At 45.1% G+C, this 23381-nt stretch overlaps 1 protein-coding gene across 4 annotated transcripts in view; it reads right to left on the minus strand.

Moving 5' to 3' along the window:
* The window catches only part of ZMIZ1 (zinc finger MIZ-type containing 1), a 339352-nt gene extending 324276 nt beyond the window's left edge, over nt 1-15076 (minus strand). For 3 of the 4 annotated variants that reach the window (XM_038141494.1, XM_038141490.1, XM_038141492.1), the window contains exon 1: nt 14683-15075. The gene's annotated coding sequence lies outside the window, so the exon portion shown is untranslated. Of the gene's footprint in view, nt 1-14682 lie in introns of all 4 variants that reach the window. The other variant, XM_038141495.1, reaches the window with a different exon arrangement.
* Between the last annotated feature and the right edge of the window lie 8305 nt (nt 15077-23381).

Raw genomic sequence — 23381 nt, forward strand, 5'->3', positions numbered from 1 at the left:
CCTGTTCTGAGGTGCATAAAAACAGTCTTAATTTTTGGGGGGAACTGCAAGGTGCCTGGACCCTGAGAAAGAAAAGTGTCACAGCCTGAAGCCTGTTGAGCTGAGCTCAAAGGGAGGTCCTGGCCCTCCATCTGCTTAGCTGGGGAGTTTGTAATGTTCCTTTCATTGATGCAGAAACCAGGCAGTCATGGACAGCAGTATCAATCGTTGCTAAGTCAGCTGAAAATGAACCTTAACAAGAAAACAAACAAAGAAACAACAAAAACAGCCACAATGAAAACATTCCAAAACCACAAAAGTCTTCTCTCAATCCAGTGAGCCCAGTGGGGGAGAGGGGTGGGGTGTAAACTGGGACACAATTCTCTCATATTTATATGATTCTATTCAAAGGACCATTTCTAATGAACACTTTATTTGCATGATTTATGTAAACAGTTTCAAGTACAACAGAAAGACAACTACATTCTAACCATAAGCACAGCCCAGCAAAACTTAAGAAATCCTTGCAGATGCTCAAGTTCCCCTGTCACAGTGGGGACAGGACAGCACTGCGGTCACACCTGCAGCAGCGCTAGGGCAGTGCTTGTTAGGGCTCCTGGTATTCACCAGGATGTGTGCTGCATCCTGGAGCTGTGCTTCCCAACACCAGAGCCAGGGGAGTCTCACACCTGAGCCAGACCCAGTACCCACAGCTGGGGCTGCCCTGCCCACACTGCAGTCCCAACATGCCACTTCTCCCACCATGGACAAACTGAGAGCATAGGAACTCTAAAGGGCAGTCTCGTGAGACTGCACATTAAAGCTATGAATGAATGTCTGCCAGGTGCAGCACCTTTCTGGAGCAGGGCACTGGTGTCACATTCACTTGTCTAAGCAACATGGCAGTAACTTATGGTCATCAAAACTACTAAGCCATTAATTTATCAAGAATAAAGTCTATTAACCAGAACCCAAGAGATTAGGGTTGAATTACATATAAAAAAAGATTTGAACATTTTAAAACATATTCTGACATGTTATGCTTTTAGCAATAATTACATTGTAAGACATGTTTGACACTTATTTTCTAGTGTTCAAAAAATATTTCAGTTGCTAGCTCTTTGCCATCTGTTTCCCATCATTATTTCATTAAAATAGTTTTCATTTCCCTTATAGTAGAAGAGCAAGACTGCTTTCTATGTGACTGGATTATCACCCCCCTTACTTAACCAGCATCATTCCAGTATTTTTCTTCATTTATTTTTTGAAGAGGCATATGTACCTCCTCCAAACTCCACCCAGTGAGGGCTAACAAAGCAAGCTTGTTAAAACCAGCCAAATACATCTCCTTCTCTCCACCTGTCAAGAACACTTCTCCAAAGTCTCTGAGGAAGCTAAATCAAATAACTCATCTGCTGCAGTAAGCATGGGGATTTTCCTCCCTGAAAGGGAAAACTCACACTTGAATACACCTTGGATGAAAACCAAGGTCCAATGTACAGTATGCACCTTACACCACACAAAACACCATTCCCAGGCAAAATACTAGAGCTCAACAGCTTGCACTGCTGTGAGTACCTGTGCAGGGGCAAAGTTGCCCACATACAAGGAAGAGGTGGTTTCTGAGCAGTTATCAGGAGCAAGTGCAATAATTCTTACCTGGAAAATGCTGTTTGCAGCTGCTCACCGATTTGTCAGCACACACGCTGCTCTCACCTCATGATTTATGATGCTCTCTCCAGCACTGAGACTTCTATTACTGTCCTCGTTTATTGCCTGCAGCTGTCATTCTCACCAACAATTCTGCAGTTGTTTGTAGGTGAGGTATCAAAGGTATTTAGTGTGCACCTAGAGACGTAATTTTAATCAAACCTACTCACAGGCAGTATTTAAATGTTAGAACAACTGCACAGAGTGCAGCAATTAATGTGAACTTGACCAACCAAAATTATGACAGCCAGAAATGTTTACTCATAAATGCCTCAAAAGGATGGATGTCCAACAGGCCTGTGAACACCTGCTGATTTGTAAATGAAGATAAAAATAGTACCCATAGATCACAAAGCCTTCCGACAGGTATTTGAATGCACAATAAATATTAACACAAGTTCAGCAATTTCACTTTCCATGGCCAAAATGTCACTATGGCAGTTAATGCAGCTACATCTTTCTCACCACGTATTTTTCTCAGCCAGCTATTTCCCCCTTAAACTAGCTGGGTTTTCCAGCATCTCCTCAAAAAGTTGCTGAATCTGCCCAGTTTAGCATAATGACAGTGGAAGGGGGAAAAATTTTACATCCAAAAATTTCCCTTTTAGAGATCTCAGCATTTTCTAGACATGAAAATTTTGCAAATCAGGAGTTCTGACCCACTGCAGTCCTTACTTAACCTTTCTGGAAGCCACAAGTTGCTCAATGATTTGTAAAAGATGCAAGTAGTGTTGCTAAGTGTGAGTACCAATTGCACTACCCTGTTTTGAGAAAGGGTGGCAAACACCCTCCGTGCGTGAATTGGACCTACAACGACCTAACATGGCATGGAAATGCAGCAGAAAGTGAGAAACAAGTCCTGGAGCTAAGCCTAATAGTACTTTCATGTGTACTCTAAAGCTCCAACTCCTTAAGTGAACCAATTATAACAGCATCTCTGTCCATTTAATTGAGTTTCTAGTACTTGTGAGCCAAGATGAAACCTGAAAATATGGACCCTAAACCAAAGGGTACCAAAGGCAGATTTTGCAAAAGAATTCAAGTTTATTATTACTTAAAATTATTTTATATGCCTGGATTCTAATGGGTGAATATTTTAAGGCTGGCAATCTTAAATTAGTCTAATCATTATTCTAAGCACCAAAATCCACTTCCTGTATTGAAAGTTCTTTTATTCAAGACTATCCACACTGCATAGCTTGAAAATGGCACTCAAGGCAAAAACAATTGTGAATTTACAACCAAAAGGTAGCCTGAAGGCCATCACTGTCACAGTCAAGCTTGATTTATAGCTGAACAGATAGTGTCAAAACACAAACTACAAATTAAACACAACTCTAAAGCAGAAAAAAAATGATAGTTTTACACTATGGGAATAAATTACCAAAGAAGCTCTGGTGTTTGTAAGTTGTTAATACTTGCAATATATGCAGATATTGACTGATTCTATTACACTCCCATGCTCCAGTCCCTTCAGCCAAGATGATGGGGTCACATTGAGAGAGTTGTGCAGAAGATGCACTCACTAATTGTGAGCCCACATTAAACCATGAATGGCTGTGCAACAGTCTCCTTTCAGGTTAAGGAACAAAATCTCCTTGTAGAAAGAACACTAATTGTAGCACATTTCAGAGCTCAGGAATCTTTTAGTTATTTAAACCCTCAATATACCATTTGTTTCACATAACATTTATTAGGGAAATTGATCAGAATTGGTCATATATACCTCATTAGGAAAAAAAAAATCCATCACAAAAAAGCCGACTTTACCTAGATTTTTAAACTTAAGGCAGCTGAGAGGTCATTTAAACTATAATTGTTCTTAGATTCAAACACAGATACACATTCTATCTTCAGATGGTGTCTCTAGGATCTGATCATTCAAGCATGTGTATGATTCTTCACTGACAAACCACCTGACTCCTCTACTTGTGCAACCTGCATTACTCATAAGAAATCCTTGGCAGAGGCAGACCAACATATGTTAATTACTGGGCTGCATTATAATAGGTCTGACATCTTGTTTCTCATCCAGGGTTTAAAATAAAAGGAAACAACAGTCTCTTTCAATACAAAAGTACATATTTTTGCATCTCAGGCTAAAAATATTCTACGTTAAAAACACAAACAGATCAACTGCCAAAGAATCCCTGCCTCTTCAGTGTTGCTTTGGGGGTTTAGCCTTATTAAACAATGAAGGAAAGCAAAGAGGTTGGTGTATATGTATTCACCTTTCATTTACTACAAAATATTCCTAAATTGGGTGCAACCAGTAAAATGGGAGCTTGACTCACCAATATTTTGTTTCTTGTACTAACAGTTTTTCAGATAATGTTGGCTGCCAGTTTCTTCAGCAAAATAAGGTATAAATTCATGAACACTGAAGATGAGCATGACTTGAGCAAAATATATACTTTAAAATATTTTTCTTTTTTATACGGCAGGAGATATGTACTATTTCTTTATTTTATGATTTTATATGCTGGGATATTGCTAGGACAAGATGTCAGCAACATTACAAATATTTTTGATTTACATTTCTCTTTATTGAGAAAAAGATACTGAGAGCCATAGCTGCAATTTCAGAAAAAGGAATGAAACTCCACACTGACATGCTGTTTCTTCTTGAGTGACCAAATTAAAATTTTAAAATCTGAATTTCAAATTGTGCGTCACCATAAAACTGCTAGAAACATGTGAAGTTTCCTTTAAATTTTCAAAACACTAATATTGCAAAATTAGGCATTGGTACCAGATTTTCTTTTGCAAAATGTGCTGCAAATACGTTTATGCATTGAACGATTTATACAAGCATTTAGGATTCAAAATCTTTAAGAATACATTGAAAACACTGCCTCAGAAGTTTGAGGTTTTATTCCCAAAGTGATTAAACAAGTGTATCACACAATTATGACCAGAAACCTGCTGGGCATCCATCATCCCCTCCTTGCCCACCCCAGACCCTGCCCTGGGTGCTGCGCCGAGGCAGCGCCAGTCCCTCTCCCAAGGCAGAGTGCCAGCCAAGCAGCTCCAGCCAGGAGCAGACAGATGGTGGCCAATAAGGAAACTATCACAGCGTCTTAGTCACCATGGCACAGCCTGGGCACCACACAATAGCAGCCTGCCTGTCATCGACTTTATCCTCCTTTCAGCTCGTTAATGTGTTTACCTGCATATGCCTGGTGCTCCCAGCTCTGGGCACACAGACACCGAGCTGGAGCTGTCCTGGGTGAACCACTCCAGTGGCATGGGGCTTTCAAGGACCCATCACAGCCTATCAGAGAGCTAAAGGCAGATATCCAAAGGTTACAAAACACTGCCTTAAATGCAGCATGCCAACCACCACTCTGGGGGAGCAGCTATGCTCCAGGGTAGCTAAGAGGAAACATGCCAAAGTCTTAAAAATACACGTTTCAAGTACCAATTATTTAACAAAAGAAACATTAACAGATGAATCCTAAATTTTCAGCATTTTTTGTATTTATTTGGGGACAAAACAACCTTACTTAAGGATAAGAGAAGCAGCACAATCCTGAATTTAAGGCACTCATTTGTTTCCCTCCAGCCAGTTCCTCAGAGCTCCACTCTGAACCCTCCAGCAGCAGCCACCGCTGCCACCTCAACCTTGTCCTTCCCTCCCCTGCAGACCCTACACCTCTCAGATGCTTTTCAATTGGTTTCTTTACAAAAGAGCAAACTGCCACGAATACAGGTAGAATAAAAATGATTGCAAATATTTTCAGAACGCCTTTTAATCACAAAAGCTCTGAAGCGCTACCCATCCGCAGCACTGCCCTTTGCAGAAAGAACCACTGCCTCACCCAAGCCTGAGCAGCGCCAAGCACCATCTGGTCTGTGCCCCAGGGGGCCTTTCCATTCTCCCAACCTGCACAGCTCCAGCCACTGCCACTGGCAGTGGAATCCAGCAGCTCTGCTCTCCCTGCCGCGCAGACTTCGAGGACACAGCAATTTCATGTGGATGTTTTAAAATATTTATCTTCTGTCCTGTTGCTGATGCCTTCTGAAGTATAAGCCATCTCCGAATGGCCGTCCCTTGGGCATACCCAAGGATCACTTGGAATGCAAGGACTGGCCTCCGAAGGAAGCATTCACAATGCTCAGACAAGTCCAAGTATGGCATCTTTCATATTTAAACTGTACCTTTGCTAAACACCAGGTTTAAGTATTTGTTATCAACAAACATTGCAAAGGCTCCCCTGGATTCTTTCTGTACTCTGTCTCTTGCTGGTCACCAACAGCTGGTGTTTTACTTGTCCTCTGCTAAAGAATAACACAAGGCCAAATGAAACTGACTCCTGAATTACCCATAAACAAGCAAGTGCCCGCTGCAGAGGTGGGACTTTGTTTAGTGCAGTTTGAAGCCCTCCTGGGTATCCAGCTTCCCACGCAACTCCTGTCTGGCTGCTGCCACAGAGCCTGGAGCAGCAGGATCACAGAGCCCCCCGCTTTCTCCTTCCTTCCAGTGCCACCCCCAAGCAGCTGGGACTGGGGGGTGAAAGCCAGGCTGAGCAGCGCTGACTATGCCCCTCCTCTGTGAGGGCTCCCCACAGCCACATGAACTGCTGTGGCAGAAGCAGGTCCAGAGCCAGCCATAGAGCCCGAGAAAGCAGAGGGCAAGTGACTGAGAAAGGACACAGCACCACACACTCATACTGCCAGAAAGCTGCAGGAAGAAGATGGAAGCCCAAGTGTTTTAACTTGCAAGGCTGATTTAACGAAGTCTGAGAGGGCTCTGCTAGTGACCCAAAATAACTCCTCCTTACATAATACTGTTATGATTTTAATGTGAGAGATGTCAGAGTATTACAGTGCCAAAAGCCAAAGCTACGCATTCATTTGGAAAGCTAGTAGGCACCCATCTCTAATGGTATCTAACTCCAGCTGGACTGCAACCCAATACTTTTTAAAACAGTGATGTAGATTTTTGGAGAAATCTCACACTTGAGAGAACAAGCAAAGACTCAAGTACAGTTCCTGTAACAAACATCTAAAAACACAACTGATAGCTACTTTAAGTCTCAGCAGGTGAGACATATCAGAGTGGATATCTTAGAAGCAAAAAGGGACTTCTGAATGGGATCAGTTTGAACACTAGTTTGTAGAGAAACAGCCTTGACAGCGCAACACACACTGAATTCACCTTTTCAGTCACAGAACTACCATCCACATCTGCACATAAGTGCCTACTGCGACTCAGCACCTTGGTTTTCTGTGAAACAGAAAGGTAAGGTTTTGTGGGTTTGTAAAGCACCTAAAGGACAGTGAACTGAGTGTGCAGACATATCACAAAAGCATGTACAGGATGACAGTTCACTGGCCTGACATCCTTTAGAACAAGAATTCCTGTTTAAAAAAAAACGAAATCTAATTAAAGGTAAAGTGAATCAACCTGTGCTAAGTGGAGAAGAGCAGCTTTACTTGAAAAGGCTTGGGGAAAGCCTTGGGTTGCTGTAAGTGAGACCTAAGCATAAGCTGTATAACAACTGTAAAGAAGTTAACTTCTGTGATCCCACGGCTGGGAAAAGAGTTATAAGCATTAAACAAACACAGAATTTACAAGAAGGACACTAAGAGACTGGGTAGAGTGCTTGACAACCATATCATTCTTCTTTTCCCCTGCAAACCTGCAGGATAATAAACTCTTCTCTCTTTCATCTACGGGTAGATGCATAAACAAACTGCTTTTCCAAGAATTCAGCATCAACTAAGTCTCTAAAAGTGCTTTTTAAAGCATTTTCTTGCCCTCTTTCTTTTTTTTTTTTTAGCGGGCGGTAGGGTTATAGCAGCTTGGCAGGACAGAGGAGATAATCAAGTGGCTCTTCCATTTACCTAAAAATATAAAATAGTTTTAAAACTGAAGTGTAACAGTGCTTATTGTCAAAATAGTTTAGCTGCAGGAACTTGTATTTTGTAATGTATTTTAAGCAAATGCATTCTCTAAGAAAATTTTCATGTTTATAAGCTTTTTTTTGTCATTTACCACTGCCAAAATCTTAGAGATGTGCAATACTAAGGAAAACTAAGGCTTATGTGAAAGCAATGATATGTAAGGTATTTCTTATTTTCACACTATCTTTGGAGGCTTCCCACCTTTGGGCTGCACAAACAGAAGTGCTGCTCAAACTGGGCACAGACACTGCGGGACAGCAGTTGATGAGTTTCTCTCATTTCCTCAAGAAAGTGGCTGTAGTTGGAGGGGGGGAGGTCTTGCAACTCAGGGCTCAAGCCTCTCCTCCCTGTCATTCAACTCTCTTGTGGTAGATTTTTTTCCCTCGTGCAACACACTCTCACACCTCTAAAATAACCAAGAGCAGATGGTAACCTTTGAGCTGGAGAATGCCCATCTAGCAGGCTGCTGGACAACAGTCATGTCCAAGAGAAGAGCCCAGGGGAAGGGTCAGAGTTTCACACAAAATCAAAGTCATAAAAACACTTTACAAGCTTACTATGATTTCTGCTTTTGGTGTGGCAGACTCCCTCTTTGTCAGCATGAGACCAGACAATTTCCAGGGAAGCTCCATTTCAAACCTTTTCAAGCACCAACTGCCCCGCAGCGTCAGCCTCGGCACTGTCCTGCACTTCTCCCTCACCCCACAGTGCCCTTATTTACACAATAAACCAGAATTAGATCAGCTCATCTGTTTTCAGAATGGGTGTTCAAAAACACAAGAAGAGAAACCCGCACTGCAGAGTTTACTGATGGAGATACAGAGGTGTGTATTTCAGAGCAGCCTAAAAGACTCCACTGTTCTCAAAGGCAATCAGGAATGTAGCCAAGAAACAAGCAGATACACATCTAGGGAACTGTTTTTGCTACTAAATGGCCAACTGAAGCCCCTACTATTCTGTCATATATCTATGTCACTGCAGTCCAAATAAATGATGCTTTCTAATTAGTTATGAGACTATCTAGAAATCTCTAAGACAGATACCGTTCACCGTGCCAGCCAGTCAGTCATCGGAGCCCTGAAGTCTCAAAAGAACGAAAAACTACTACATGAATCCAAAAGACAACACAAACTTGTTGTCAAGGTATTGCTTTTTCTCTTACTCCTCAAACATGTTTTTCCTAATCAGCAAAGATGACAAATGGTATTTCACAACACAAAGAGCTGCCATATGAATGAGGCAGTTTCCCCACATTTGATCAAGCAGTCAGTATTCTCTAGTTAATGCTATCTGGACCAAGCTGACTACTAAACTAAATCACCAGAAGAACTTACCAGACAAAGAGTTGAGAACATGAGAACAAATAAGATTTGAAGAAAACCCAAATAAAGACAACCCTCTCCATACTGGTTTTGTATGACATTATCAGATGCTTCACTTTTGTGGCTTTCATTCTCATGCTATCTTTGACAACTTGTATTTATTATCTATATGTTAGAGCTGTTTCCCTTTCTGAAGTCAGGCCTCCAGCAGCACTGCTTTTCCCTGGAAATAAAAAAGGCTTACAGCAACCACAGTCGCTCTGTGCCCACAGCCAATACTGACTACCAAAAAACTGGCATACAGCCCTACAGGAAGAGGATAACACAACTGGCTTTGGATCAGGAAGCTGGACCATCGCCTGGGTAGGTTTCACAGGTCTGAAGGAGGATATCTTAGCATGAGGACATGAGCTATAAATCAGGTCTTCACCATCCACGACATAAGCCAGGACAAGCAAGCAAACATAAAATTAAAAAGAAACCTCTCGTATAGAGTAACAATGAGAAGGAGAGGTAATACAAACTCACACTTTTATGAAATTTGCAAAGGTTTGTAGCACTGTGCATATAAATGGGGTTTTGAGCAATTTCTTTTCCTCCCTCCTGCTGCCTGGTATTGAGCCAGAGCCTTCCAGCTTCACTTTGAGAATTAAGTCAAAGCTGGTCTGCAGAGTCAAAACAAACCCTGGATTACCAATCAGGGGATATGCTTCCTACATTTATGTTAATGGAATGTTACTATGATAGGTTGTATGTCACTACCCAAATATTAGTACATTAGACAAAATACAAACCAGCTTGATCTATAGAATTACCCATGTAAAGGACAGAAACCCCTTTTCAAGCCTGGATATTTCACTAGATACTAAAATTTATTTAAAAATACATCAACCACCACAAATTGGAAAGGATTTCTTGGATGTTACACCATTCACCACAGGAGTAAAAATTATTTCCTCTGTCCTCTGCTACAGAACTAAAATGCACAAGCAACTGAAGGAAACTACAGGTGTTCCAGAATGAGTGATCACCTATGTGAGCCTTCAGAAGGGCAAGTTCTTTTAAAGAATGAGTCATTCCCTGTGGAGTAACTTAATTTCTATTGACACTTACAGGAGAAATTAGGTTGAAAGTGATTTTGTCTGTCTAAGAACAACTTTATTTTTTTTACTGGATACCTAATACCCATAGAAATCTGCCCTGTTGCATAAAGGGAAGGGCAGAGCACTGTAGCGAAGCCAGGAAACTTCCATCTTTGCAGGCAATGTAGACTTCAGTGTATCTTAAATTATTAGAACCAAAAATAACATGTAACAAGTGTAAGGCCATCTCCTACTCTCATAATACACTACTGCCTCCAACAGTCTAGCTGTGGAGATCCATTACAACTCATTGCCTGGACATTTCCCTAGCAGCTTATATTCTCCTTAAAATATTCTAACATTAGCCAAGCTGAATGTTCATTAACACGTGAAACCCAACGGAAGTGAAGAATTGAAAATTGATACATAAGAATTTTCTGCTTTATAGTAAGAAGGGGGGAAGAGGAAATCAATACGGCAAAACAACCTTTTAAGCCAAAGACACCATTTTAAAGCTGAAATTATTTCTAATACCACTGACAGCCTCAACTTGTCATCAGCAGGAAGGCTTACATACACTTGGAGTGAAGATGTGAATTGAGCGTAAGGAAAACATACAATATCTGAGCAGGAGGTCTATCTGTGGTGGCTCTATATTGATGTTTTGCTTACTGTGTTTTCCCATAAAACACACCTAAATTGATAAAAAAGGCTTGTGCTGCTTGTCCTACAACAGGCAGTTGACAGGAACAACCATAAACCAACACAAACTCTTCGGCAATATTCTCGCCGCTTTGCTGGAATACAGGATAGAATTTCACAAAAATTGGTCTAACTAGGAGCGAACAAATTAGCCAATTGCATAGTGGTCAAATTTGCTACCACAGGCATTAACTGCAGTCCTACTTATTTATGAGAAACAGGCTTCCCAGGTAAAGCCATAACAAGCCAAGCTCACGCCTCCTGCAGCATTTGATCACCCACGTTGTTAGAGCAGCACAGCAGGCACCACGAGTTCCTGGCCAGCCACTAACTCCATTTCTCATAGTCACATTATCTTCTGTGTGACTGGAAAAAGGCTGGATCCCCGTTGTTCTGAAACCTATCAACAACACTGGGGAAGGCAAAAGGAATTCCAACTCTTTTTCCTTTCCCAGATCTATTTTTCTTCCTTTTCAGGAGAGAAACCAGGCTTTCCAAGCTGCTAGTACAAACATTAAGTTGCTAAAAACCTGCCAACGTTGTCTCCAACTATAGTATCAGTGATGTAACTGCCATACATGAGGGTTTGGGGTGCTGGTTTGGTTCTGCTTTGGCTTCCCCCCCCCCCCAACAGAAAACCTTTGGAGCCCATAAAAGTGGAAGAGATTTGGGGCAAAGGGCAAGCAACTCCCAAGAAAAGTTATGAATGGAACTATGCTACAGAGAGCTTTGCCTTTCCACTCCTTGTACAGGAGAAATCATTCAGATGTTGCAAAAACGGATCCATTATCTTTTGTGGGTTTCTTAAAATAATCTAAAAACAGAATTGTACGCCATTCTAAGATCGCAAATTTATTTCATCCCAGAGAGCACAAAACATTCTCTGTACATATACACAGCAACTCACTTCTTTCCTGAAACAAAGTTTTCATTGATCCTTTGCCACAGACTCAATTATTGTTTCTAATCGTGATCAACGTTTATTTAAGGTATTGTGAACTGTAAACAATGCAAACAATGAAAGCATCTGTCCATGTTGACATGAATGTAATTGGCAGGTTAGATACCTATATCAACTGGTCCCAAAGGTGTTCTTCTTAAATTCAGAAAGTCCAAAGTAAATTTAAATTACAATTTACAGAATAATCTTGAAATCAGCCACTTTTCAAGGTAGTATTATCTTGTGTAGATAAAACTCACAATCTGTCAATTCAATCCCAGGAAATTCTTCATTGTTTTAAAATATAATCCTAAAGACTTTTTTTTTAAAGCTTCTTTCCTTTTTTTTAATGCAGTGGATTATGCAAAATTCCTGGCCCTCCTTGCAACTATGGGGGAAAAAAACCTTCCTCTTGTAATGTATGAATTATAGATATATATGTAAAAAGAGGAGAAATCAAGGCACTTTTAAACAACACTTAAAAAGATAAAAAAATACTTGATTATGGGATATTTAGGAGATTTCAAGTCAGGTTTTCAATAGCCTCACTGTAAAAATAAGTAAACTTTTCCTTCTCCTCTTCCCCACCCCAAACTCTGAGGAAAACGGCCACCAAATGCACTCAGCTAGCCTCAAAGTCACACGTGCTCCATTGCAGATCTTGCTTTCAATGTCTCTTTTGTTTGATGGCTGGTGTTTCAACATCCTCAGCTTGGAACAGAGAAAGGTCAGAGCGAGTCTTCTGGCATTCACAAACCTGCACCAGGCCCCGCCAAGAGAAGATTGATGCCATAGTACATTTTCCCCAGTCAAGAGAAGGAAGTGGAGCTCTGAATCCACGACCAACCGTGTTCGTCAGAGGGATTTGTTTCCCAAAGGTGTTTAGCTTTGCTATATTCCTCTGTGAAACTTTTCTGCTGGTGCTAGTAATATTTTTGAGTTACCCACTGTGCCACGTTACTGCCCCAGTATTGTAACCTGAACAGGTTCCCACCAGTAAGGCATTTCAGGCATACATTCCAGCATACAGCCTTTTTTTAAATTCCCCTCCAGATTTTGCTTCACCCCTACTTATCCCCATTGCCCTCCCACCTGCTGCCCTCGCCTTTCCTCCCTCGCGTGGGGAAGAGAGGCTGCACCATTAAACTTCCAGTGTGCAAGGCCAAGGTCCGTTCCAGAGCCAGAGAGAAGCTGTTGCTAAAGATTCCTTAAAAGCTTTGGCACTTCACGGCAGTTGGAACTACTCAACCAGAGCTGGGAGCCAAAGCTTTGCCACAGCATTAATGGGCTTTTGCCCTTTTAAATTTTATAAGCCTGTCGCCTTTCTGATGCGCGCAGTTTTATTCAGAGCCCTAAATGGCCATTTCATATTTAAAAGAAAGCTTGCATAGGTAGCACCCTAAAACTACCCCAGGTCATTCATCACCCCGGCACTCCTACTGTCTCTTAGGAAACCTTTGATAGAGCATTTGTTCAGGCTGCCAAGTTAAATCCTCTTCTCTCGTGTCAATGCATTGAAAAAAGCAGTCAGAACACCAGCTTCACTCAGGCCTGCTGAAGTAAATGGAGAAAACCAATTCCTCTGGCACTACGGAGCCATTAAGCCGTTTGCAGATTATTAACTGAAGCACAAAAATACACACGGCGCACAATCGGAGGACGGAGCAGAGCTATGCCTCGAGTTTGCTTCGGTCTCGATAAACTGAAGATACAGCCGCAATTTGCACCAAGTCGTGCAGCAGCCGGGCTGGTGGTGAGCGGGACCCCGGCAACCCCAGACAAAAGCGGCGATGCGGGGTCCCGCTGCCTCGGCCGGGCAGGTTCCACCTTTAGCGAAGACCGTGGTGGGGGCTGCGCTCGAAGGGACACCCCCAAGGCGCCGCCCCGCGTCTCTCATCGCAGCCTCCGAGGCGGCACCGAAATTAAACTTTGCACGTGCAAAACAAAGTTTACAGTCTAAAACCCCGATTATAGTAACAACTTCCTCCCCCTGTCTCAGGCTGCCGTACTCCTTCCCCGCTACCGCACCAGCCCAGAATGCTATCCCGAGCCCCGCGGGGGGGGGGGGGGGGGGGGGGGGGGGATGGGGGGGGGACAAGAGCGTGGCTGGATGGCTCCTATTTTTATGTTTACATTCCTGAAGTGTCTTTTAACTGGCTGCCATTCTCCCTCTCCCCGCGAGCAGCTCCGCCGGCCGCTCCTGGAAGCGCTTCCCCCGCTCCCCTCGCACAAAGGCGGGCGAGCTCCGGCCGGGTCGGCCCGGGCAGGGCAGGGCAGGGCACCCCCGGCCCTCTGCCCCCGCGCCCCCTCCCCTCCGCCCGCCGGCTTCCTGGACAGATGCACGGGGGGAGGGAGGGGAAGAGGGAGGGAGGGGGGCTGCTCCTTCCTCCTGCCTGCCGAGAGAGGCCCAGGTCCCAACTGGCTCTCAAAACCCAGACGCAAGGAATTTACACACAGGCAAGCTTCCCGGAGCCCCAAGAACGGGCGCGAGCTTCCCCACGCGTCTCCCGAGCCCCGCACGGGCGGCCGGGCACGCACGCCCCGAGCCGCAGCCCCGGCCCCGCTGCGGGGCTCCTGCCCGCCCCGACGGCGCTCGCCCCGGCCGGGGGCAGCCGCCGCCCCGCTCCCCGCAGCCCCCTTTGTGCTTGCGGCGGCTGCGACGCCCGCCCGCCTCCCGCCGCGGCTGCTCCAAGTTCGCCCCGGGCCGGGTCCCTCCGCGACCCCGCGGCCGGCCCGGGAAGGGCATTGCCCGGCTAGAGCCGCTTCCCCGCCGCCGGGCCCGGCTCCGCGGCTGCTCGCTCGCCCTCGCCCCGCGCCCTCGGCGGGGACGGTCTGCCCCTTTAAGAAGTCTCCACACATTTTCTCCCCTTGCAGAACAAATATGTTGTTGTTTTCTTTTTTTTTTTTTTTTTTCCTCCCTGTACACCTTTTTCCCCAGCGTGGCCGCTCCATTGTTTCTGCTCCGCCGAGACGCAACCCCTGCCCGGCCGCGAACGGGGAGGTGCGAGCAGGGAGCGCAAATAGACGCGAAACTTACCTACGGATTGCAAAGCAGCCTTGCAGCAGCAAAATAATAAGGAAGAAGGCAGGCAAAATCCTCTTTCCCAACTGATTTGCAGCTCTACTCGGGTATTTTTAAATATATAATTTTGTTTATTCCCCTCCTTTCTTCCTTCTCCCCCTGCTTTCTTTTTTCTTCCTTCCCCCCCCTTTTTTTTTTCCCCTTGCCCACAGACAGTGAAAAGGAGCTCAATGTTAGTGGGTGAGTAAGTGAATCAACTAGCAGAGAGCACAGCAAGTTGAAGTGTCAAATTACATTGGCTATTCTATTACCAAAGGGCCATGCTTTGTGGCTGCTGGCAAAATCTGTCCCAGATTCCTATCTGAAAGGGAGCTGCCTCCTACAGGGATGTTCTTCCCTTCGCCCTCTCCCTTCCCCTCTCCCCCCGCAACACAAACACACACACCCAAATCACACCAAGTTAAAAATCTTAGATACGAGTTAAAATACAAATATTGTCTTACAGTGTCTTTTAAGGCGGGGATTCTCGTTTTAGTCCTCCTGAATACCAAGCACTCGGAAACCCTTCCACTCTGGAAACTGAAAGCTGGAGAATATGTATACTCCCTTCGGTGTTTTTGTATTATTAAATAGGGGAAAACCACCCTGGACCCAACACACTCTGAAGCATGAGGTGTCTCCGTCTCTGTCGTCTTCACGAGAGAATTTTTACGGGCATGGAAGGAACTACCGGGCGGGCAGGGGGATTACACGGGAACGCCGAGACATCCTGCTGCTCCGCTATTGCACTTTAGCCCCCCACCCCCCTCCATTTATTGCCTCCACCCCCACCTTCGGGGCCGCTGTTATTTTCAGAGCCCGGAGCTCCCGCCACCCAGGTAGGAGCGGGGTTCTCCCGGGGGTCCCCGCTCAGCCGGGGAAGCCGGGCGGGCGGCGGTGCCCGGCGGGGCGGGCCCAGGAGGCGGCCCCGACACGGGGGGGGCGGTCAGGGGCCGGGGCCCCCCCGCCGCCCGGAGCGCGGCCCCCGGCGCTAACAATAGGGCGTGTTTTTGTGCTGTTTTTCTTCCCCTGTGCTCCTTAAGAAATCCAGCCCGATTTCCAGGGAGAAAATAAGAAGAAACCGTCCTTGTCTGACGAGCCCCAGTCTGCTAAAAAACATCTCCCTCGACTTCTCTTCCCCTTGATAAAACACTTCCAGGACAATCAATATTTTATGATGAGTTGTTAATAAGCCTAATATATTCATCCCTGCTCCAACGGGGCTTGTTAGATTATGCAATTAAGATAAGCAATTTAAACAGCACTGTGTAGCTTCTCGTTGGTCACATTCGTCTTGTTGTTGGAGGAGGAGAACGATCGGGACTGTAAAGGGATGTCGGATCGCTCGGGGGAAGGGGGATGATTGTCTAATTTTTTCTTATTTTTTTCAGCTGCGCGCAGGCGGAACGGAGCGCTACCGCCGCTGTCCGCGCCGCTCCCGCCGCGGGGCAGCCCCGTCCGCCGCCGCCGGACGCGCGGATCTGCGCGGGGCTACGCCGCCCCCCGCGGGCACTGCCCCCGGCGCGGCCCCCGCCCCGCTCATTTACGCCTTCGTGGCTTCCCCAGGAAAAAGACCCCTCTTCCTGCCCTTCTCCCTGTGCCTCCGGCCGCCCACCGAGCGCCTCGGGGCGCGGGGGGTCCCTGCGGCCGCGGCCGCCCCCAGCGCGGAGACAGAGCGGCGGCCGCCCGGCCCGGCAGCGCCGCGGGGGGAGCCCCGGGCGGGCAGTGCCCCGGCGGGGACGGCCAGCCGGTGCCGGGCGCCGCGTCCCGCCGCTCCGGCGCGCTCCGGCTCCGCGTTTTGCGAGCGGCCGCGGTGTCAGCCGGGGAGCGCCGAATAACAAAGGCAAGTTTGAGAGCAGCCGCCGCCGCCGCCGCCGCACAGGCTGCGGTGACGTCAGGGAACAATGCCGCTGCCAGCCCGCCCGCCCGCCGCCCCTTAAAGGCGCACGGGGCTCTGCCGGGGGCCCCCCGCCGCCGGCCCGGGCACGGAAGGAACGGGGTGCCTGTACTGGGCCCCCCGCCCTGCAGCCCCCGGCGGGTCCCTCCGGCATTGCCCGCCCGGACCGGGAGCGGAGCAGATTCTCCGTCTCACGGCTCCTTCCCTCCCTCCCGCGCGGTCTCCGCCGCCCTAAGCGCTGCCTTCAGCTGCCCGGAGGACGCGGCGGCCGCCGGGGCGGGAGCGCTCGGGCCCCGCCGGCCCGGCCGCAGCTCCCCGCGGCGCTGCGGGGCTGGGCGGGCCGCGCTCGGGGCAGCGCGGCCTAAGGGCCCACCGCCCTGGCCGCACGTAGAGCCCTGGCATCCGACAGGGGAGTGTTTTCGCCAAAGGTCCGGCACATCGGGGGCCAGGACCTGAGCGCTTCCAGCCAGTTCGGCTTCTGCTCCCGCAGTGAACCCTCGCTTCTCCTTGTCATGATTCTGCCCTCCGCCCCGGCCCCGTGATTGTAACCTGTAGTCCACAGGCTTAAGCTGTCAGTGCAGCCCATTTCACTCCTGCACAGCATTAGATGTCTCATCGAAACAGGCGCAGAAAAAGCCCAGCCTTTGAGGTAACCAACAAGGACACTGTAGGGATACAGTAATCTCCTGATAATCACACACGTCAGGGCATCGTACCTTAAGAATTCATTTGCAATTAATACCTTTTTAAGGCATCAAATTTAATATCTTTAAGGTGTCAAGACTTCTGTCTTGGACATGGGCAAAGTCAAAGCAGTAGGTTTTGATGCTTTATTGCTTGAAACTGTCTTACAGAAATAGAAGATTAGAAAATTAAATCTTTGTGCAGCAGCACCATTACAAGGTTACAAAGCCTGTCCACTATATTTAAGGACAATTTCCGCTGATACCAGGCTGAAACAAATTGGTGAACACACATTTACTTTTCCAAGCTTTTTGTAGTTTTCCTGCAGACTATGTTCCACATGAGCACATCACGCAGGATTGACCAGCTGCATCACCCTGCCTTCTTGCATTAACCAAGTCGCCTGATCAATACAGTATGTGGCTAGGAAAATAAAGGTCTTGCAGGAAAGCCTTGTAGTGGTTTAGCAGGTGCCACTGTGCCCTCTGAACCTGCCTCTACTAAATTGGGCTTTGCCACACACTGTTCAGAGTCACCAAAGGGGTTGGAAGTGCTACCTGTCCACAGGGGATGTGCAACCCCAGCAGCCTTTGCCACTTCAGTCATTGGAGCTCAGCCAGCATTGCAGTGACAGCACACGTTAGTGGTGTCAGATCCCAGCTGCTACACCTGCCCACACAGGGCTCTTCACTTTTACAGTGGCAGGAGATATTTCCTGTCTCCTCCATAGGATGTGTTGGTCACCCATGAAGTTTTGCCCCAAAAGTGGTTGCAGCAGTCAGTTTATCTACTGACTGTATGTATTGGTTTGTTTGTAAATTAAACCATAAATTGGTTTGTTTGTAAATTAAACCATACTGTATGTATTGGTTTGTTTGTAAATTAAATCAATTCTGTGAGGATTAGGACAACCTTAGTTTTCTCTGACCTATGCTGATTCGTGAATTGAGAAAAGTGCCACTAATGCATGTTGATGTGCTTTTTTTCAGCCAGGGACCAGGCTAATCCACTACAAAGAACTTTTACAGCTGCTCCAATTCACTGCCAATTGCCTGCTGTGGCATAAAGGGTGGACTGGTCAGTTGGACTGAAAAAAAGAGTTAGGAGGTTACATGTATGGCAGGGTCAGCTTAGGATATTCAGTGTTGCCCAAAGAACACCCCTCTAAACAAAGTCCTCAATTAGGCCAATCAGCCTAATTATCCAACTCAGTTGCAATGTCAGAGCAAAGCAAAAACAGTATTCACAAAATGACAAAGGATTGGGCCCTTTTTGTTTGTTCTAAGAGACCAGGCTGCTCTTCGTGTTCTCAACAGTTCAGTTCTTGAGACCAAGAGATCTTGGAACAGCTTTTGAAACAGGCTGCACAAGCCTCAGTGCCTGATCTGGGATCCTGGCTGAACAGCGTTCTGCTGCTGCACTAGCAAAGCCAGCAGCAAGCATGCAGACCGACAGTTATCCACATTACTCCATGCTCTGTGGTGGGCCTGTCCACAGGGGATTAGACCAAACCTGCTAACCTCATTTCTGTTACATAACCTAAGACAGATCTGAACTCTTTTCTCCGGAGGATTGTATGGTAAACCAGAATATCACCTCCCCCAGCCCTCTTCAGCTGGAGTTCAAATTAGGTTTTGCTGCTGTCATAATTCATCCTGTACCATAATGAAAATGGAATTGATTGAGATGGCATGTAGACATTGTGTCTAGACATACCCAGGTTACTTGCGTATACAAATTTTATCAGGTAACTGCTATCAATGCAGCTCTTTTTGGAGCATAGGGTTTAGCACAGACCATGGAGGCCAAAAGGTGGGAGCATGCTTAGATCCCAAGTCCACATTGAGCTATTGAGTGCTACAGCCATTGGTAACTGGGCTCCCTAGGTTAACAGGTCACTCAAGCCAGCCCAGCAGGGACTGCAGATGTACAATACACGCCAAAAGCTGCCTGGGATCAGTGCTGATTTCGAAACAGGCTGACATCAGCATTGCTTTTCTGGTGGCTGTTTGCTACACTCACACCCTGGCACCTCACCAGCTGATGCTCCCCAGGTAAACATGTTTAGAAGTCCTCTGAGCCCTCCTGGAACTATTCATCCATCAGCACAAGTCTCTGATCTGCTCCTCTTCATAACCCATGGGGTTAATTTAAGCTAATGCTTACTCTGATCAATAGTTGTGTTGAAGTTTAGCAAGTCTTTTTCTGATACAGCAACAGCAAAGGGTGCCAGGAATATTACTGGATGAACGCAGTAAAATTACACCTATGTGAAAGTGAGATTAACTTTCAGTGAGGCTGCACTCAGGCTGTACACATTACTCCGTACACATGACAAACTGATACTATGCCCATTTTTATCTTTTCAATAATAGCATGGGAAAGAAAACAGAGTTTATTTGGATTCATAAATTAGAGATGAAATTACTGTGCAAAGACATTAAGGAAATTTGCAGTTATGCAACTGGAGTCCTAGAGGAAAAAGTAAGCTTTACTGAGAAAAACAAGTTGAAAACAATTACAAGACATGAAGAGGGAAGTAGCTGGAGGTTTTGACTTTTTTCTTTTCACTTTTCCTTTTGAGGCCTGAAAGCATTTGCATATTTTCTTAAATTTCATGCCTAGGTCCTTCTCAACCTATGCTGCCCAAGTCACAGAGTCATTTGTGACTCATTTGAGGGACTGCATTCCTCCAAAGAAGCTTTTATGTGACAGGCAAGACAAGGAGCATCAATGAGACATTTTTTGGTCACTAAGGATACACATCTTGTCTTCTATGGGATTTTACATTGACATATCCTTTTTATAGTCATTCTTTCTAAACCAGACTGCTACTCACACCAGTCTTCTGCAAACTGTTCTCTGTACTCCAATCCCAAAACTTAATAGGAGCTCTTTAGGGTGCCACAGTAAGGCAACAGAGACACTCAACAAGCCTCCAGTCTTGCAAACACAAGCCCCAAGTAACTGACTGCTGAGCAACTTTGCACCCATGCCTCGGGTATGCATGGGATATACTCTGAGAATGATCAGAGCTACAGTTTAACACATTGTCCTCAGCTCTCACATGCACACCATGCTGGATCATACAGGGTGGGTTTGATCAGTTTAACAAAAAGAATAAAGTCATTAAAATCACATAGGAAGGTAACACTGAACACCAGGATGTATGCCTTCAAGAGGCAAAATTACAGCTTAAAAACAGAAACATGGGAAGGTAAGGATAGGAAGAGAAGCTATGCCATGTATAACACACTGAAAAGGAGGTTAACATATGTAAGCTGAGGAAATGGAGCATTGTAAACATGCTGTTTATATAGTGCCAAAAGGATGCTTTTATGGGGATATAAACATTAGGTACCCCTGAGCATGCAAGGTAACCTTCTTAAGAAGAGAAAGACTCTGCCCTGTTAGAGTCAAATCCAAGCCCAAATTCAGGAACCAAGTATATCTCCACTTGGAGAAATCTCAAATCAAAATTTGTCCTGGGCTGAAATCACTTGATTCATCCAAACCTTGTCCTTAAAGCAAATAATTTCTAGACTTTGAATGACCACAACCATCAGGACCTAACCCCAGACATGCCTGTAGCTACCTTGAGAGCATTCACTTGCTGTGTTAACTGAGACGCCCATGGTATGGATTTCCATTTCATAGACAAAGGGAATACTACTCCATCTTTCTATCATCTGACTGCCTACTGCCAGATTTTGTCAGGAAGAAAGTCTTCTTTCAGCCTCACTAAATTTTAATGGAGAAAGTTAATGACATCTAAAGAAAAGCAAATTAAACCATGTGTAAAACATGAATGTCGCAGTCAAAGTTGGACCTCTGTTTTTCCCCTTGCTTTCAGTTTTTGTGTGTTGCAGTCAGGGGATACAGAGACAACAAAAACCACCAGCACCGAGCAGAGAACTTGGGTTCCCCTCTGGTCTGAGCATCAGTGAGAGATTTTAGTCTAAACTAGCTAGGCTGACAGTGTGAAAGGAGGGCAAACAAGTGTAAAATAAGATGTTACTTTCAAGACAGTGAGAACTGCTTCCTATCAGACAGAGCTTGCCAGGGCAGTATAAAACACAGCAAGTCATGCTAAATAAAATGTAGCCATAAACACACTTAGGACTGGATTCTCAATGGGTCCTCCAACTTAGCAAGCAGAATAATCTGTTTTTTTCCTAACCAACTGTATTTAGTATCACAAGGGATAGTTAATACAATTTCCAAAAATAAATTCATAAAATATGAATAAATAACCATAGGTTATTTACATACATAAATGTTCTGGAGCATAGGATTTTATTCACTAACTGCCATATTGGTCATAAAACATGCTTGAGAGCCCAAAGTGTTACTTTATTGCATTTAGCAGCAACAATTAGCCTCTGCATTTTTCACTGCCCTAACAACGAGTATGGTTTTCTACTGTCTAAGAAGAGATGAAAAACCAAACCAAAACAAACCCCACTCTCTTCCACATGGCTGTAATCCACAGAGGCACATGGCACAAAATGTGCCACATGCCATGCAAGTGGCACAAAAGGCCACAAAGGCTTCATCTGTGGTCCATGAAGTGAAGGAAACAAAACAAAAAAAGCAGCAGGTTATTTTCTTTCTATTCTGGGGGACTACTTAGGGCAGAAGGAGCAGTGCACAATTTCGTAATAAGGCTCTCTCGCTGAAGTACCACAGGCAACAAATTCCTTACAGCTGAATAGGGGAATAAGTGCAAAACTGAACACAACAGGAAGAGGTGTGGTCCCTAATGCATCATTTACTGTATTTTATTGTATGTGAGCCAAGATAAGTAGAAGGCCACTGAAATTCCTAGAGAACAGAAGAGCCCAGAGAACCCTGGAATTAGCAGGCTTTCTAATGCTTGGGATATTTATGTTAAATACTTTCTATAATAAAGGAAGCATGTGTTTTGCAAGAAAAAGCATTCATGAGCTGAAATTCCCCTCATCATAATTCAAAGATTAATTAAGATAAATAATATAATTAAGTAATTTGGAAACACTTTTTTCCCCCACTAGTAGACATTCAGCTTGACATAACAGCCAAGGGGCATGTCATGAGGACTCCAGTCATGCTGACACTTGTAATTGGAGGAAGAGTGCAAATACAAGAGAGATTTGGAAATTCTATTCAGGTGAACTATGGATGTGATAGAGGATATAGCTACAATTCACCTATAGGTAATCAAGGATGGTCAGTATTTTAGTAACTGCAGAAGCTATAGCAACCTGAAAACATGGCTGGAAGTATGTCTTGTATTTTCATCTCACTAGAACTCTAATTTGGACAGCTTATTGACCTACTTTCTGTATGCCACTGCTTTCAGCATATTCACTCGCGGCTATTTCAAATAAGTGCAAGAAAAAGAAAGACTGTAGTGCAGATGTTGCTTGTGCATACAATCAATGCATCCCTCCCCCACTAAAGTTTAATAAGGATTGTTAGTACATCATTGTAGCTGGTAATTGTGTAGGTACACATGGTAATTGCATGTATTTGCACTAATTATGTAAATGCACAATAATTAAAGCTCCAGGGTTTTCATGGTAAATTTTTAAGACACTCATGGATTTGTCATGGCAAAAGTGTCAGTCATGTAACCTAATGGGGAAAGGGAGGAGGAAGAAGGTCAGGCAAATATAGTTCTTAAATAGATGCAGATATTTATATATAAATAAGTGGATAGAGAACACTATATTATCAAACACAGCTGTCGTGTTTGAGGCACGTTTTTTCAGTCTTTTATCAGACTTGAAAAATAAAACCTAGGAAAAAAGCCCAAAACACACTGAGGTTAAAACTAAAGATAAAGTACACCCCCACTTTATCCGCCTAACATCTCATCCTTTTCATTTAACCAGTGAAAGGCAGAAGTGAATTTGTGCTCTTTTTGCTGTTATTGTGATCACTTCCTAATATTACCAGTTTTCTCCCTCTCCCACAGGCCTTCTCACACTCCACTGAATATGTCAGTGGAAATATCTTGGTCCTGCTTGATTTCGGATCGATCTCCCAGCATGGTGTGCCGTGTTAGTGCTAGAGTCATACACTGGAAATTCAAGTTGCTTTTGGTTTGGGG

The sequence above is a fragment of the Motacilla alba genome, chromosome 6 (assembly GCF_015832195.1).
Source record: "Motacilla alba alba isolate MOTALB_02 chromosome 6, Motacilla_alba_V1.0_pri, whole genome shotgun sequence".
Classification (NCBI taxonomy): domain Eukaryota; kingdom Metazoa; phylum Chordata; class Aves; order Passeriformes; family Motacillidae; genus Motacilla; species Motacilla alba.